Genomic DNA, 16,234 nt, shown 5'->3' on the forward strand with positions numbered 1-16,234 from the left:
TTTGGATGTAAGTATTTGATTTAAATAATCCTTTGTCAAAATAATATCCAAATAGTTGATGAAATTATGCCTAGTCATGTGGGTAAACTCAAGAAAGGGGATTGTACCATTGATATTAGCCATGAAGTCGTCAATGGTGTCAATAGGCCCCGTCCAAATGTCAAGCATATCACCCAAAAAGTGCATGTACAAATTGATGTGCTTAGCAAGTTCATTATTAATGAAGAATTTGTTTTCCCATGCGGCCATGATAATATTGGTAAAAAGTGGCCCACAGACAGATCCCATCACAATGCCAGACGTTTGATTAAGATATTGTCTTTGAAAAAATATAAAATTGTTATCAAGGACAAGCTCCACCAGTATTGATAAGGTATTCATTTTTATGTTGTTCTAGTTTCATGTTATCAGTCAAATACTCAATAAACCATTCAAGTCCTATGCCATGAGGGATGCGACTAAAAAGATCTTTTACATCAAAAGTGATGAAAACTGATTCCATTACTGCATCCAAAACTTGACACTTGGTTAAAAAATCCCAGGAGTCTCTGCACAAATGAGGAATATCCATCAATGTGGTTTTTCTAGCTATAAAGCTAGTTTTAGAATGACCAGCATCCATGATAGGTCTAAATGGCAGATTACTCAAACTTTTAAGTATTTTTCGCACTCCAAATATGGCAAGTAGTTTTGGAGTCTCAACATGCATAAAATTATATTGATCTGATGTAACTTGGCCTTGCATTAACATGTCATACAAGAAGAAATCCAAAATATTGATTTCATGTAGGGAGGCTTCTATGTACATGTCATTGTAAAGAATATTTAGCATATGCTGCTCATATTCAAATTGGTCCATAATGACAAAACATTTGCCTTTATCCAGTTTCATAATTCTTAATTGTGTGGATTTGAGTTCATGCAGCAAAGCCCATTGTTTTTCATCAAGATTATGATTGTTATTAATACACTGTTGATTCAACAAGTGGCGGACATCATGCTCACAAAACTGCTCAGTGATACTTAAGGTGGGATGCAAATCTGGGTTGAATGTACTTGGGACCCATAAACCACCATTTAATTATTATCATTACCAATTATTAGACACAGATTATGATTTTAGTAAACATTTTCAGTTCACTGATGACCTTAGTAATATCTGCATGTTTGGAAGGAACAACGTGTTAGCATGTTCTGAAGTGATGACAAAGCCAGTATAATTATAAACTTTAAAATCATTTGTTTTGCTAAAAATGACTTTACAAGTACCTGCATTGTTTACATCTGCTGCTGCTGTTGGCCATTCCACTTGCCTTTGCAGATGTTCATCCTTTGCAGTTGCAGTTGCCAAGAAAGATTAGGATAGGGGCTGTAATTGTTGCCTCTTTTGTTTCACAAGCATTCTAATTTCCATGGCCCTAGATATTCCAAAGCATGTTCATCTTGTCCTCATTCAAAATCATCCTCATGGATGCTCTCCAAACCAGTGTCATGGCTCAGTCCATTTCATTGCTCTGCCCTATATTAGCTCCTAGGTGGTTTAGGATACACTGTGCCCTTGAGATAGTCAGCGGGGTCCTATTCAATTTTCCTAGCTTTCTGCTGTTGGATGCTTGAGATACATTTAGTGGATTTTACAAAGCTGAATCATGGGGATGTGTGCATTACATTTGAACCACTACCAGAACAGGTGGTTGATGTAACATAATTTACATAAGTCATTCATTCACTATCAGATACCTGCTTCAGCCTTTTCAGGGTCATGAGAGAACCAAACCCTAACACAATAAGCAGTGGCACAAGGCAGAGAACCAATCCTGGAGAGGCAATATTCCTTTGTAAGTTACGTGCACACACTCACTCTCACACCATATAGATGGCTTCCTGTTGAAACACTGAGGCTTTTATTTCTGAGTCTCAAAAAAATGAGAAATAGACAAAAAAATACATCACTATTCTCATTTAAATTTGTTTTTGCAGGAGGCAAGACCCCCAACCCCAAATTTATACATACCAACTCTGAGATCATTATATCTTTGAGAAAAGGGAATATTCTGAGAAATGGCAATTTCATCCTTAGTCTATGTAAGTCTGAAATTTTGGTCATTTACACTCAACATTTTGGGACTTGCTAATCTGAGTCCCGACATTTTAAATAGTTACAATCTGAGTCCCAACATTTAAAATGGTTACCAATATGGATACATGTAGACAGTTTAGAAGATTAATTGATTACCTCTCAGCATGACTTAAACATATTGGAGAAAACTGGAGAAACAGGGGGGAACCTCATACATGCACAGAGAGGACTGATTTATTTGGAACACTTTTGCTTCAGTGGAATGATTTTCTATATTTTAAATGTTTTTGCTCATTGCAGGAGAGCCTAATATTTCAAAAAAGCTTTAAATAGAATGTACATAAACTGAACTTACTTTATATGGAAGTTCCAGTCCATTTCTAATTGTTAAAGTAATTTATCAAAATAAATTAAGGATATCATGACCTTTCTGCTACTGCCTTACAGTTTGTAGCAGAAGTATTAATGTAGTTTAACTGTATGGTTTGTTTTTGTATTCAAAGATGAGTGCATGACCTTTCTTATAGTGGTATTTTCTTCTGAGTAGTGCTTTTTACTTTAGAAATTCTTAACACATATCTTTTTAAAACAGTAGCATGAAACACTTTTGAAATTTGCTTTTAATTGTTGGTAGAGTGAGTGTGACATTTCAGATCACATCAAAGTAGAGCTGTTAGATTTTATGTAAACTGCAGATACCATAAATGCTATACGTGCCTTATTTACAACGTGCTGGAAGGAGAAAAAAATAACGATTGCACAAGCACAAACTAGCAAACAGATTTTAAACACTATCAAGTCAAAAGATATCAGTATGAGATAGGACAATGGTTATGACGTTGTTGTTGGTATGAGAACAAGAGCTGAACTAACTCGAGGAAAGGAACTGAATGCACAAAAGAAGAACAGTGAAGCACCAAAAAATTTGAGAAAAGAAACTGTATCTCAGATAAAAAAAAAAAAGGTAGTGCACATAAAAGGGTATATTAAGACAGTGGAATGAATGAAAGGGACATTAATCACTTTGCCAAAGTGGTTAGAAAATCCTTCTATGTGGCCCACATAATCACAAAAGGGTTTGCATCCAGATCAAAAGAGGTCATTGAGCCCCTCTACGCATCACTCTTCAGACCCATCTTAGAGTACAATGCCCCATTTGGGATGTACCTTACAAGACACCTGCAATATATATGGGTCTACCTGAGATGGTCGACAGGCCATATGATCGACACTCATTTGGTCGACAGTTCATTTGGTCGACAAGCAGATTTGCCCCCCTCCCCAATGTTGTGCGACCCTGGAGTTGATATATATAGTTAGGGGGGGTAACATGTTTGTCGACCAAATGAACTGTCGACCAAATGAGTGTCGATCATATAGCCTGTCGTCCATGTGATAGGGATCCATATATATATATATATATATATATATATATATATATATATATATATATATATATACTCTAGATAACGGAATATAAGGGCTCCCTGTTGAAAATACTCAGAAGCATGAATCTTGGACATCACTCTTCTCCTTTAAACTTTTTTTGTAGGGGGAAAGTCCCACTGCACACCCTCCCCCAAACTTATAGATACTCCAGGACTGCCATACCTCTGAGAAAAGGGAATATTCTGGGATATCATCATCTTAGACTTAGTATATGTAAGTCCATTTTTTTAGTCATTCAGTCTCCATGTTTCAGGACTTGATCTAGCGAGCTATGACATTTCAAACTGTTAGCGAATAATAAGCCACTTACAAGCATGCTGTCTCCTGTAAGAATACGTAGTCAAACGTTGAGAAAGGTAATTATTATGTTGTGGTTAAATTAAGTTTCTTCATCAAATTATATAAAAGCCTAATACAGTTGACTGTCATGGCCACAGTAATAAAAACAAGATAATCAAAATGAGCTTACAGATATAAGTGACTTATTTACAGTGTAGCTTGAATTTACTCTGAGATTAAACATGATGGCATCATTATCTGTCTTAATTACAGAACCATAGGTGGGGAGAAGAAAGATATTTCCATCCATAATTAGATTTTATATTATTTTTTTCCAAAATATATAGTTAGTGCTCTGTTCTATAGCTTGGTATTCGTCTACGGTGAGTATAAGGTACAAGGTTTAATTCTAACATCTGGTTATTGGCAAGGTTCGTAGGTTCATAGGTGTGTACTAGGCTAATGGCCCTGGAGCCTTTACAAGAATATGCATTTATGTATATGTTTAATGCTTATTAGAAGCTAAAAGTGTTAACACATTTTCATTCTATTTTATGTACACAGCTTAATTTTGTATGAAGTTATAAGATTGCACACTTGAATGCGAACTGCGCTGGATAATAAGATGCAGGGCAGATACAACTCCAGGACTGAATGAAAAAGTTAATTTAAAACCCATATTAAGAAAGAGGCGTTGTTTTAAACCCAAGAAACCCAAGAAACACTAATGTTTATTTTGGTAGAAGTTTCTTGATGTTTTGTTATGGGCCACTATTCATACACTTAATAAGAAACCTTTTTAGTAGTTATTAAGTTTGTTTAGTTTTTAATATCTTTATTATTGAACTTAGCACTTTCCATAACACGTATCAGTAAGATTCTGTGTTGAATGTTATAATATTTTAAAATGTATTTCGAAATGTCATGCCTATGTTTAGAACGTAACTTTTGTTGGGTGTATCATATGATTATCTCTTTTAATAGGCATATGAGTGGTCTAAGTACACTGACAGATTTGGTTATATGCTTTTTAAATGCCACTTTTTAAATGATGCATTTGTATTAATCATGTGAGCCAGAGTTTGATGGACTATTGACATGTGGTTTTTATCTGCCAATGACATTTAATGTATTACTATTTAAATGATGTGTGATTGTTGTTTGATGTAACGTCTGAGGAAGCCGAATGGTGAAAGCGCTAACGTTTGTTGTAATAAAACGTTTTTCCAAGTATCGTTGATTGTCCTGGATTATTTCTACATTTACATCGCTGTGGATTTTCAGACTGTTGGACTATTTCCGCCATAGGACTCTGCACATGCTTTTGGTGATTTGTTTTGTATTTATTTACTTGCTTCGTGCAGAGCCCGAGCTCCGTTGGGTGTGTGGCTTTGTTGTCGTGCTTGTTGGTTCTCTTACTGTTATCCACACAACGAGGAGGATGGCGGAAACTACCAGTAACAACGTAGAACTTCCGTATGTGCCACATACGGACGTTATTCGAATGAGGACCGAACGGTTTGAACGATGCGTCAGAGGGACTGACAATGTATTGTTGGTTTATGAGCCGAGTGTTGAATCTATTTTTAATGACACAGATGATTCTTTAGCGGTGAGTTTGACTGACGAACTTAACCGCTTGGAACTTGACTTCCTGAGGTTGAAAAAATTGCAAATAGAACGTCAATATTTCGAAGCTTGCATCAGCAAAAAGATTGTTCCGCGTGGACTTAGAGTGCTTAAAATGCCTACGTCAGGTAATACATATCCTGAGCTACTTTACAAGTGGCAACAATTGAACTTGGACATTAGTTTTAATTATATGAAGCTACTAAACGAGTTTCACTCGAAAGAAGAAGAGAGCTTAAGGGTATCTGTAAATTGTTTGTATGATGCAATGAAACTTAAATATGCTGATGAAATGTTGGCTGAGAGGGTAGAGAAGGTAATTGATAATATATCGCTTTATGAGAAGAGACTCTTAGAACAGAAAAAGAGTAAGATCTTGAGGGATACAAAAGATTTTAAAAGCAACCAAGTATTTACTTGGCCTAGAGTGTCTGGTAACGTGAATGTGAGTACTGTACCAGCAACTAGCAACAACCCGAGAGTCAGCAACACGACAGGTGTTGGTAACAATGGCACCAATAGAAGTTATAGCAGGGTAGCTCAAACTAATCCACGGATAAATTATGTTGCTGTTCCCAAACCTAACACTTCTAATAGTAATGAATCAATTATGACAGATGAAACATCAGTTGTTGTAGACACGAATGACACGAGAAGTGAGCAAGGTCAGCTCTTACCGACACCTCTAATAAATAATGACATTGGAGGAAATTCTGACAGTAGTATGAGACCTAGTTCCAATAATGTAACCCCCTTAATTCTTGACACTTCTGTTAGAAGGAAGACACCACCCACGAGCACAGGCTTGGCAGGGACATCAACCCATAGCCCTTTTAATCCTTTTCCCATTGCACAACAACGCACGGGCAGGTCAAGGTCACAGAGCAGGGGTCGATACAAGAGAAAAGTGTCCGACAGCGAGCAACGAGGCCCCACATTGAAGAAAATGTGGGAGAGAGTGGGGAATCACTGATAGTTAATATTTCCAGTAGGGACCTATCTGTTCTTGAACAACAAGTGCTGAATAAGGGGTTAAGTTTTATCCCCACGACACATAGTGATCTGGTGGACTCTGTTTTGGACGTCCGCATGTTCGTGAGGAACGTGCAATTGAAATTAGAGTTTGGAAAACAAAGTGGAGACAGAGCCAACACAGTATTTAGGGGCAACAGTACTTATACGCCCCAGTTACATCCCCTTTTAGATACTTTCTCACAATTGGTTGAGAAGGGCATTCATGCCCACTTTGAAACTAATAAGAAGGTTTGCAATAAAAGGATGGGGAACCTGAATTACAATCAGAGGCAAGCCTTAATGGCTTTGAAAGCAGATCAGAATATTATAATTAGGCCCACAGACAAGGGGGGTCCCATCGTGGTGATGGACTTAGATTGGTACAAGGGCAGTATGATGAGCCTACTTAGTGACCATAGATTTTATGAGAAGATTGATATGGACTTAGTAATTAGGAAAGTCTTTCATGTACATGAGTTGTTGGAGGACCTTCTAAAATCTGATGATATAACCTTTGAGTTATACTCGTATTTGAAAGTTGGAAATCCACGCATTCCGATAATTCAAGGGCTCCCCAAGGTCCATAAGTCTTCATCGACACCACCAATGAGACCAATTGTGGCCGGCCAAGGCTGGCTTACTGAACCCATGTCTAACTATGTAGAGTACCACACTAGACCCCTTGTAGATGCTACCCCACATATCTTAAAAGACAGTAAACAGTTCTTGATTGAGTTGTATGATTATACCAGGAGACTTGATGACCATGCTCAATATGTACTAGTAACTTTAGACGTGGTCAGTTTGTTTACTACAATACCCAATGATCTAGGGGTGACAAGTTTCCAACAGTTCTTACAGTCCACTTCTGTTTTATCTACCAAGAAAGTGGAGTTGATTTCCCTGTTTATGGAGACAATATTATCCAACAATATGTTTATGTTTGGTGACTCTGTTTTTTCCCAGAAAGATGGTGTAGCGATGGGAACACCCTGTGCCAATAGCTACGCCAATGTGGTTATGGCACAGTGGGAGGTTTCCTTTTTGTTTAAGTCTAGTTTTTTTGTTAAGAGTGTTGGTTTTTATAAACGTTTTGTAGACGACCTCTTTATGGTTTGGCAAGGCAGCATTCAGGATTTAGCGATGTTCATAAATGAAATGAATGGATCCACTAATTTTTTGAAATTTACTTATACCTTTTCGGAGGCAAGCATTTCATTTTTGGATGTTAACATAGTTAGACTCCAATCCGGCCTCTTAAATACATCAATCCATCGTAAATCATGTTACAGGAACACATTTTTGCATAGATGCAGTATGCACCCACGCCATGTGTTCAGTAACATAATGAAGGGTCAGTTGATGCGAGCCTCCAGGCTGAACCCAAGTACGATTGGGTTTGACGAAGAAGTTGCTAGACTAAGGCAAATGTTCATGGGCAGAGGGTATGAACCTTCTGACTTTGACCATACTGCAGATGAGGTTTATGAACTTAGACAGACATCAGCGAGACCTTATTTTGCTGACAATGTAGTGGTTCAAGGAGTAGATATGCCCACCCCAGCTGAAGTTGTTAGAATTCCCATGTCCTACAGCAGAGATGTCTTTCAATTGAAAGAATTGATGTGTAAGCACTGGGAAATTTTGAGTCTAGATGAGGACATCAGTCAGATAGTTGGACCAACCCCATTAGTTAGTTATAGAAATAAGTCTAACCTAAGGAATTTGTTATGCTATAAAGCTATGGTGATGAATGTAAGAAGAGAACATGGTTACAACACTGTAGCCTGTGGAGGATGCAATCAATGTCACCTGATAGATACCAGGACAAGCTTTATGAATCCACACAATAACTTTGTGTATAGGTTTGAGACTGGTACGAACTGTCTGAGTCAGAACGTGGTGTACCTAGCAAGATGCACAGCATGCAATTCATTTTACATAGGTAAAACGAATAGGACACTACGTGAGAGGATTAGGGAGCATCAATATCATGTAAGGACAGGCAGTAGTACCAACTCTTTAGCAAAGCATGTAATGTCTAGCGGCCCCCTACACAGTTTCTTGTATAGTGTCATACAAGAAGTGTTTCCTAGCTCACGTGGGGGAGATTTAATAAATTACACACTTGAATGCGAACTGCGCTGGATAATAAGATGCAGGGCAGATACAACTCCAGGACTGAATGAAAAAGTTAATTTAAAACCCATATTAAGAAAGAGGCGTTGTTTTAAACCCAAGAAACACTAATGTTTATTTTGGTATAAGTTTCTTGATGTTTTGTTATGGGCCACTATTCATACACTTAATAAGAAACCTTTTTAGTAGTTATTAAGTTTGTTTAGTTTTTAATATTTTTATTATTGAACTTAGCACTTTCCGTAACACGTATCAGTAAGATTCTGTGTTGAATGTTATAATATTTTAAAATGTATTTTGAAATGTCATGCTTATGTTTAGAACGTAACTTTTGTTGGGTGTATCATATGATTATTTCTTTTAATAGGCATATGAGTGGTCTAAGTACACTGACAGATTTGGTTATATGCTTTTTAAAGGCCACTTTTTAAATGATGCATTTGTATTATGTGAGCCAGAGTTTGATGGACTATTGACATGTGGTTTTTATCTGCCAATGACATTTAATGTATTACTATTTAAATGATGTGTGATTGTTGTTTGATGTAACGTCTGAGGAAGCCGAATGGTGAAAGCGCTAACGTTTGTTGTAATAAAACGTTTTTCCAAGTATCGTTGATTGTCCTGGATTATTTCTACATTTACATCGCTGTGGATATTCAGACTGTTGGACTATTTCCGCCATAGGACTCTGCACATGCTTTTGGTGATTTGTTTTGAAGTTATAAGATGCTTTTTGAAACTGCAGCATGGTTTCTGAAACTTGCAAAATGACCCTTGACCTAGTAATTGCTAGCACAGCAAAATTCATGTTTATGCCTTTTTGTAATGTACTTGAGAAGCAGGTGATTATCTGCTAGGTCAGGAAATGAATGAATAGAACTATACTGTTTTCTGTAATATGATTGAATATGAACAATCAGCCTTGTTTGTGTTATGAGTGCACAGCTGCAGAAAAGAAGAGATACACCAAACAAAGACTGCTTGAAGAATCTGTACTTGTTTTGTGCTCGAATTAGCCATAGCACCTTGAATGGTAACATTATATGTTGGGAAACTGTATCTAACCGGTGGTCGCGAAGGCCACGTTGTTTTTCTTAGGAAGTTTTTCATAAAATTGATAGTGCAAGCAGAAGATCATGGACAAACAGCTGCTATGAAATGATCATGTTAGAACTTGTGATCTGTTACGTCAGCTTGGTAGGCAATGTCTTATTAGAAAGTGTATAAAGATGGACTTACTTCCTGATTTTAGTTAGACAAACTCTGTATTAGCACGTTTTTGTCTCCTTGCTGCAAGATTAAAGTGCCTTAACCTGAACTTGCCGTGTATTGATCTTTTTGAAGTTTAATTTTTCCTTTGACACTGCCCGATGTTAGTTCCCAGTGCCTCTATCAAGTAGAACCACTGGAGTGATCCCCGGGGTGAACTTTCTAGTTCCCATCCACTCATCAAGATTTATCTTGAAGAGGGCCAGTGAGGTGCTCTACTTGACATGTATGGGAAGTCTATTCCAGAGCATGGGCAGTCTCTGGGTTATGAACCTACCCCTCCAGCATGTTCTGTTGATTGTAGTAATGTGGTTGAGGTCTCTGGAGCATGTGCTGTGGAGGGATTGGGATTTCTTAAGATGTATCATTTCTAACAGAGCTGGGTCAGACATGGCTTTGTAAGTCAAGCAGAGATTGCCTCCTAGTAGATAATATGAGACAGAGAATAGCTGGAGTTTTTTGAGTCTGTCCATGTAGGACATGGGTTTAAGGCCTAGGATCCTCTTCTTGAGGTACTTTTGTGGCCTTTCCAGCTGTTGCATGTGTCTAGTGAGGTACATGCCAAATGGGGCATTCTACTCGATAACTGGCCTAATGAGGGAAGAGTAGAGAGAGATGATGATCTTTCTTCCTGGATGTAAAACCCTTAGTAATGAGATGTGCCACATAAAAGGACTTTCTGACCACAGTGGCAATGTGGTAGTTGAAGGAGAGGTTGCTGTCACCTTGTGTCCCCAGATCTTTTATAACGCCTTTAGTGTTCAGTGGGCTCCCATCAATGTGGTAATTAGTGGGAACTGAGGTTTTGCCAAAGGGGATGACGACACATGTTTTGGCATTAAGCTTAAGGCCATGGTTTTGACACCAGTCATTGGTCTCAGTGAGGCCTTTCTGTAGGATGTCTGCATCACTTGGGGAGTTAATAATGGCTCCCAGCTTGCAGCCATCTGTGAACCTGGTCAGCCAGAGTCCCTCCATGTTGGCCTGGACTTCTGAGAAGTAGATGCCAAACAGGAGAGGACTCATGACCAATCCCTGTGGGACTCCACTCGTGACTGGTTATCAGTCTGACTTGGAGTCTGCTACTTTCATACTGTGGGTTCTATCTATGAGCCTATTTGCAACCCACCTAGTGATATAGAGGTTGATGTCTAGTTTGGTGAGTTTATCAATAATTCCTGAGTGGGGAATGGTATCAAAGGCCTTGGCCAGATCGAGGTAAGCTGTATGAACTGCCTTGCCCTCTTCCAGAGCTCTGGTGACTGACTCAAAGAAGTCAACTAGGTTGAGCAGGCATGATCTACCTTTCACAAAACCAAATTGTGTGAGATCTAAAGTTTGGATATTCCCTATATCTTTGTTAGTTAAGTCCATGATGATGCACTCCATAGCCTTACATATCAGACTCGTCAGGTTAATGGGGCATTAATTCCCAGGGTTTGTAGTTGCTCCCCCTTTATGGAGAGGGATGACTGTAGCAGTGCACCATTCGGTAGGGACAAAGCCTGAGGTGAGGCTGTGACTGAATAGGGCACACAGATGTGGTGCCAGTTCACTTTGTAGTTCATGTAGAAGACATCCAGGGATATTGTCAGGACCCATGGAAGCTGTATTCTTGGCCTTGGACAATGCAGCTTTAACCTGTGCTACAGTAATGGTGGGTGCCTGGCATTCCTCTGGTATTGTGATTGGTCCTTTCGGGGGGGGGTAAAGTTGGCACTGAATCTGTCGGCCAGTATGTTGGCAATATCTGTAGGCTCAGAATAGGAGATACCATTGTGCAGTAACTCAGAGCAAACCTGGGTATTGCCATAGAGATTCTTAATATAACTATAGAAGGCTTTGTTGTTGTTTTTAGTGTCTGCCGCAATTCTGCCTTCATAGCTGGCTTTAGAGGTTTTAATGAGGGATCTCAACTGTTTGTTGAGACTAATAAGAAAGGTTTTCCAGTCTTGGAACTTCACCTTTTTCTGCAACAGTTTCTTCCTTCTGTTGTAGAGTTTATTAATGGCAAGAGACCACCAGATTGACTTCCTTTTTTGGAGGAGAATGTCTTGATTTTGTTGGGTATGGCTAGTTCCATGCATTTATGTACGTGTTCGTACAGTGCATTGGTGTATGATTTGGCAGTTGTGCATCTATTTTCCATTGACATGAGTGCTGTGAAGTTTTCCACCTCTGTTTTTAGGAGCCCAAAGTCAGCTTTGGAGAAGTTTTTCATGGTGGTTACCTTTGCAGGGGGTGTGGGTGAGATGTGGATTTCCATGGCGATTAGTTTGTGGTCAGATCTAACCAAGGAGGAATTGATTATTAGTGTAGAGCAATGGTTGCCCATATTAGTAATAACCAGGTCAAGGATGTTGCTTCCTCTAGTGGGGGTAAGAATGAGCTTGTCCAGGGCATTGGAAGTGATGAATTCCAGGAAGCGTTGGGCAGTGTATTGGTGCATGAGTAGTTTTCCCAGTTGTTGGAGGGATAGTTGAAGTCACCTAGTATGAGAGTGTTGGGCTGGACCCTAATAGTGTCCAGGGTGCTCAGGAACATGGAGTGAGAGTCTTGGGACATTGTTGGGGACCTATAGCAGACTACGACTTGAATCGCCGTCTTACCCAATGTTAGTTGTACCTGAAGTATCTCGTGCATTATGCTGGGCTACTACTCTGGAGGTGTGCATATCCTTTATGAATATGGAGACACCACTGCCTTTGTAGCTTCGGTTCATGTTCTGGGGCCGAAGGGTGTGGAATGAGTTATAGCCTGGTAGCACAGGGGTACTTTCTGCTGCTTTAAACCAGGTCTCCGTTACAGCGCAAATGTCAATATTCTTAATTTTAAGGAGTGCTTCGAGCAAGTACATCTTGAGATTTAGACTTCTAGCACTGAGCAGCATGACCCTCAGATTGCCTTTATTTATAGCTGTTATGGTGGTAATTTGGTCTTTGGAACATCACCTAAAAAGGCACTATAGGGTGTCAAGAGCCTTAGCCGGTATCTGGAAACCCAAGGGTGACAGATGCAGGCCATGTCTGATAAAGCATCGAAGTCTGTCAATCATGTCACCCCAAGCAGACAGATATTGGATCCCCTTAGAATGACACCAGAAAGTTAGCCAATTGTTGAAATCAGTCATTTTCTGCTTGTACTGTGGTATAATTCTGGGCGATGGTAGGATGTTGCTCAGGGCTAGGGTCATGCATACGTCTTTATCACATAATTGAACTTTTAAAAGTTTGAACGTCATATGGTCGACACCATATGATCGAACTTTTAAAAGTTCAAAAATGTAATAAAAAAAAATAAACCAAAGAAAAAACCTACCTGAATGGCTTAAGCAGGGGGCAAGCCCCCCCTGCTTCCCCCACATCCCCCACTCTTTAAATTTACCAACTCCGAGATCACACTACAGTGCAGAAAAGGAAAATCTTCCCATTCCACACTGTATGGAAATCTCTGTTGAAACCTTTGAACTTTTAAATGTTCAATCATATGGTGTCAACCATATGATGTTCAAACTTTTAAAAGTTTGACAACGTGATATAGACCCTCATAACTGCCTGGGCCACATAGTCCGAGAGCTCCTCCATGTTTATTTTCATGTAGTCCAGGGAGGTGCATCTCAGGTCATTCACACCCACATGGATACTTGTACTTGTTGTGGAGTGACCTGAGTGCATGTGTTATGTGTCAAATTATGGCACTTGATATGCTGCTGACTGTTACCTTCTCCTTATTCAATCTAGTGAGTGGGACATCAGTGTGGCTCATTATCGAGTCACCTATGATTAGTGTATTGGGCAGCTTGTAATAATCTGCAGACAGATAGCCTAGTATTTACCTATAAACCTATCAGAAGGAAATATTAAGAAGGTCAAAGATGTAAATACAAAATGGCTTGAAAAATAATACACTATTTAATCTAATACAAAAAAACAAGTAACTGGTAAGCGCTTTCATTTATGACAAACTTCATCAGACCGAGTTACAAACATTTTTAAAGATCACTTAAATAACATATAAAAGTCACATGATCAACAGAATCAGTGCCTTAACCCCTTCCTTCTCAATACTACTTTAAAATTTTCTTTGTCATTAATAACAGGGAGAACACATGCATTCATTCTCACTTGCCAACAGTATTCTGTATAATCAAGATCCTCTTCAGAATTCCACCTATATTCATAACTGGCAACTTGCTCTATCACTGTAAAAGAAAATGTATTAATTCTACTTTCTTGTCCATGACACAAATTAAAATGCTTTGCCAGAGCATTATTACTGTCTTTCCTATCTATAGCTCTTAAATGCTCATAAATCCTAGAATGCAAAGCCGTCTTAGTTCTCCCAATATAAAAAGCTGGACAAAGCTCGCATAAACCTAAATAAACTACATAACGTGATTTACAATTAAAATGACAATTTAAAAAGAACGTATAATTCTTCGCTTCAACTGTGACCATAGAGCCTACTTTGACATGCATGCAATAATTAGAATTCTCACATCTAAACATCTCCTTAGGAACATCATCACTATAATTACTCATGCTCCTATAAAAATATTCCTTTAAAATTTTCCCCTCTTAGTTATAAAAACAGGCAACTTCCCTATGACTTTATGAATATCTTGGAAATTAGTTCAAAATGTCCAGTTATTATTAACTATGTGTCTAATGCCTTTATAATCCACTGAATTATTTAACGTGCATGCAAGAGAATAGTCCTTATGCTCATTATTGATCATAGTATAACTATGCTCGCTATCTCTTTCCATAATGACTTTGCTCAGTGCCTTATCCACTTCATTAATTGGAAATCCCCTATTTATAATAAACCTATCATTCGAAACCATACATTCATTTTTAAATAACTCTAGATCATCTGTCAACCTACTTGCCCGATCGAACTGACCACTTATGATATTATTTTTCAGTCTAACATCATGCATACTATCGTAATGCAAATAACTATTGCTTTGTACTAGCCTTTTATAAATTTTAGTGCTCAATCTATCATTCACCCTATACACATTTAAATCAAGAAAGTTGATGGAATTCCTATCAAAATTAAATGTAAATTTTAAAGATTCAGACACTGAATTCAAGTAATCCATAAAATCAAAAAGCATAACCTCAGTTCCTTTGAAAACAAAAAATAAATCATCAATAAATCTTTTGTAAGCAATAACATTGTTGTAATATTCGGATCTGATAATAAATTCGTCTTCCCATCCCATCATAAAAAGATTAGTGTAGCTTGGGGGCCATAGCCGCCCCCATTGCTACTCCATTAATTTGTTTGTAAAGCACATTAGCAAAGGAGAAAAAATTATAAGAAAGAACAACATCTAAAATACTTGTAATCAAATCAATTACAACATTATGGTAACATCCAGAAACATGAAGTATTCTGTTCACAGTCTCCAAACCAACCACATTTGGAATTACAGTATATAAAGATACCACATCAGCAGTTAACATCCGCACATCATACTCCACCTTTACACCTTTGATAAACGTACCAAAGTCAAATGAATCTTTTACATAAGAAATACTTTCCAACACCAATTTTTGTAACAATTTGTCTACATAAAAGTCAAAGTGAAAGAAACGTACAAACTTATAAAACAAAAATCATCATTTGGCTTGGTGTTTTTTGTTTTATAAATTTGTCTACATAAATAACCATAGATTCAGTTTTACTGCCACAATAGGTCTAAAAACAGGCTTATGCAAATTTTTGTGAATTTTGGGCAAACCAAAAAAATCTTTCTAACCTAGGATTAGTAATAGAAAAAAATCCATTAAATCTTGCCCAATCCATCCATCTAAAAACCATTCCTTTATTAGTGAATCTATAAGCAGAAAGGCTTTATTAATCTCATCCCAACTTACAACCTTATAAAACTTTGTGTCACATAACATATTACTTAAACTATGTCAGTATAAACTGAAATCCATGACTACCATGGCATTGCCTTTATCAGCTTTGATAATATACAAATTTCTAATGCATTTCAATTCATTTAAAGCTGCCCTTTCACCATCAGTAATATTGTAAAAAACATTATATTCTTTTTACACAATAAATCTCAAACTTCATTCACACATGTGACTAAAAAGGCCTGCAACTTGGGCCTTAAAGGTGGACTAAATATGCTTCTCTTATTAAAACAATTGATATTAACATCACTTTGTTGGGAAGAACAAAATTAAAGAAGCATTTTAAATTCAACGTCCTTACATATTCTCTTAAATAATTAATAGTAGAGATAAGATCAACCCTAGCTGAGGGCACAAAAGTTAAACCTTTGCTTAACATACTCACTTGATCGATAGTCAGCTTCAAACTGGATAAATTAACTATTTTAAAATTGTT

Source organism: Protopterus annectens, chromosome 7.part1 (genome assembly GCF_019279795.1).
Source record: "Protopterus annectens isolate FY-2018-M chromosome 7.part1, PAN1.0, whole genome shotgun sequence".
NCBI classification, from domain to species: domain Eukaryota; kingdom Metazoa; phylum Chordata; order Ceratodontiformes; family Protopteridae; genus Protopterus; species Protopterus annectens.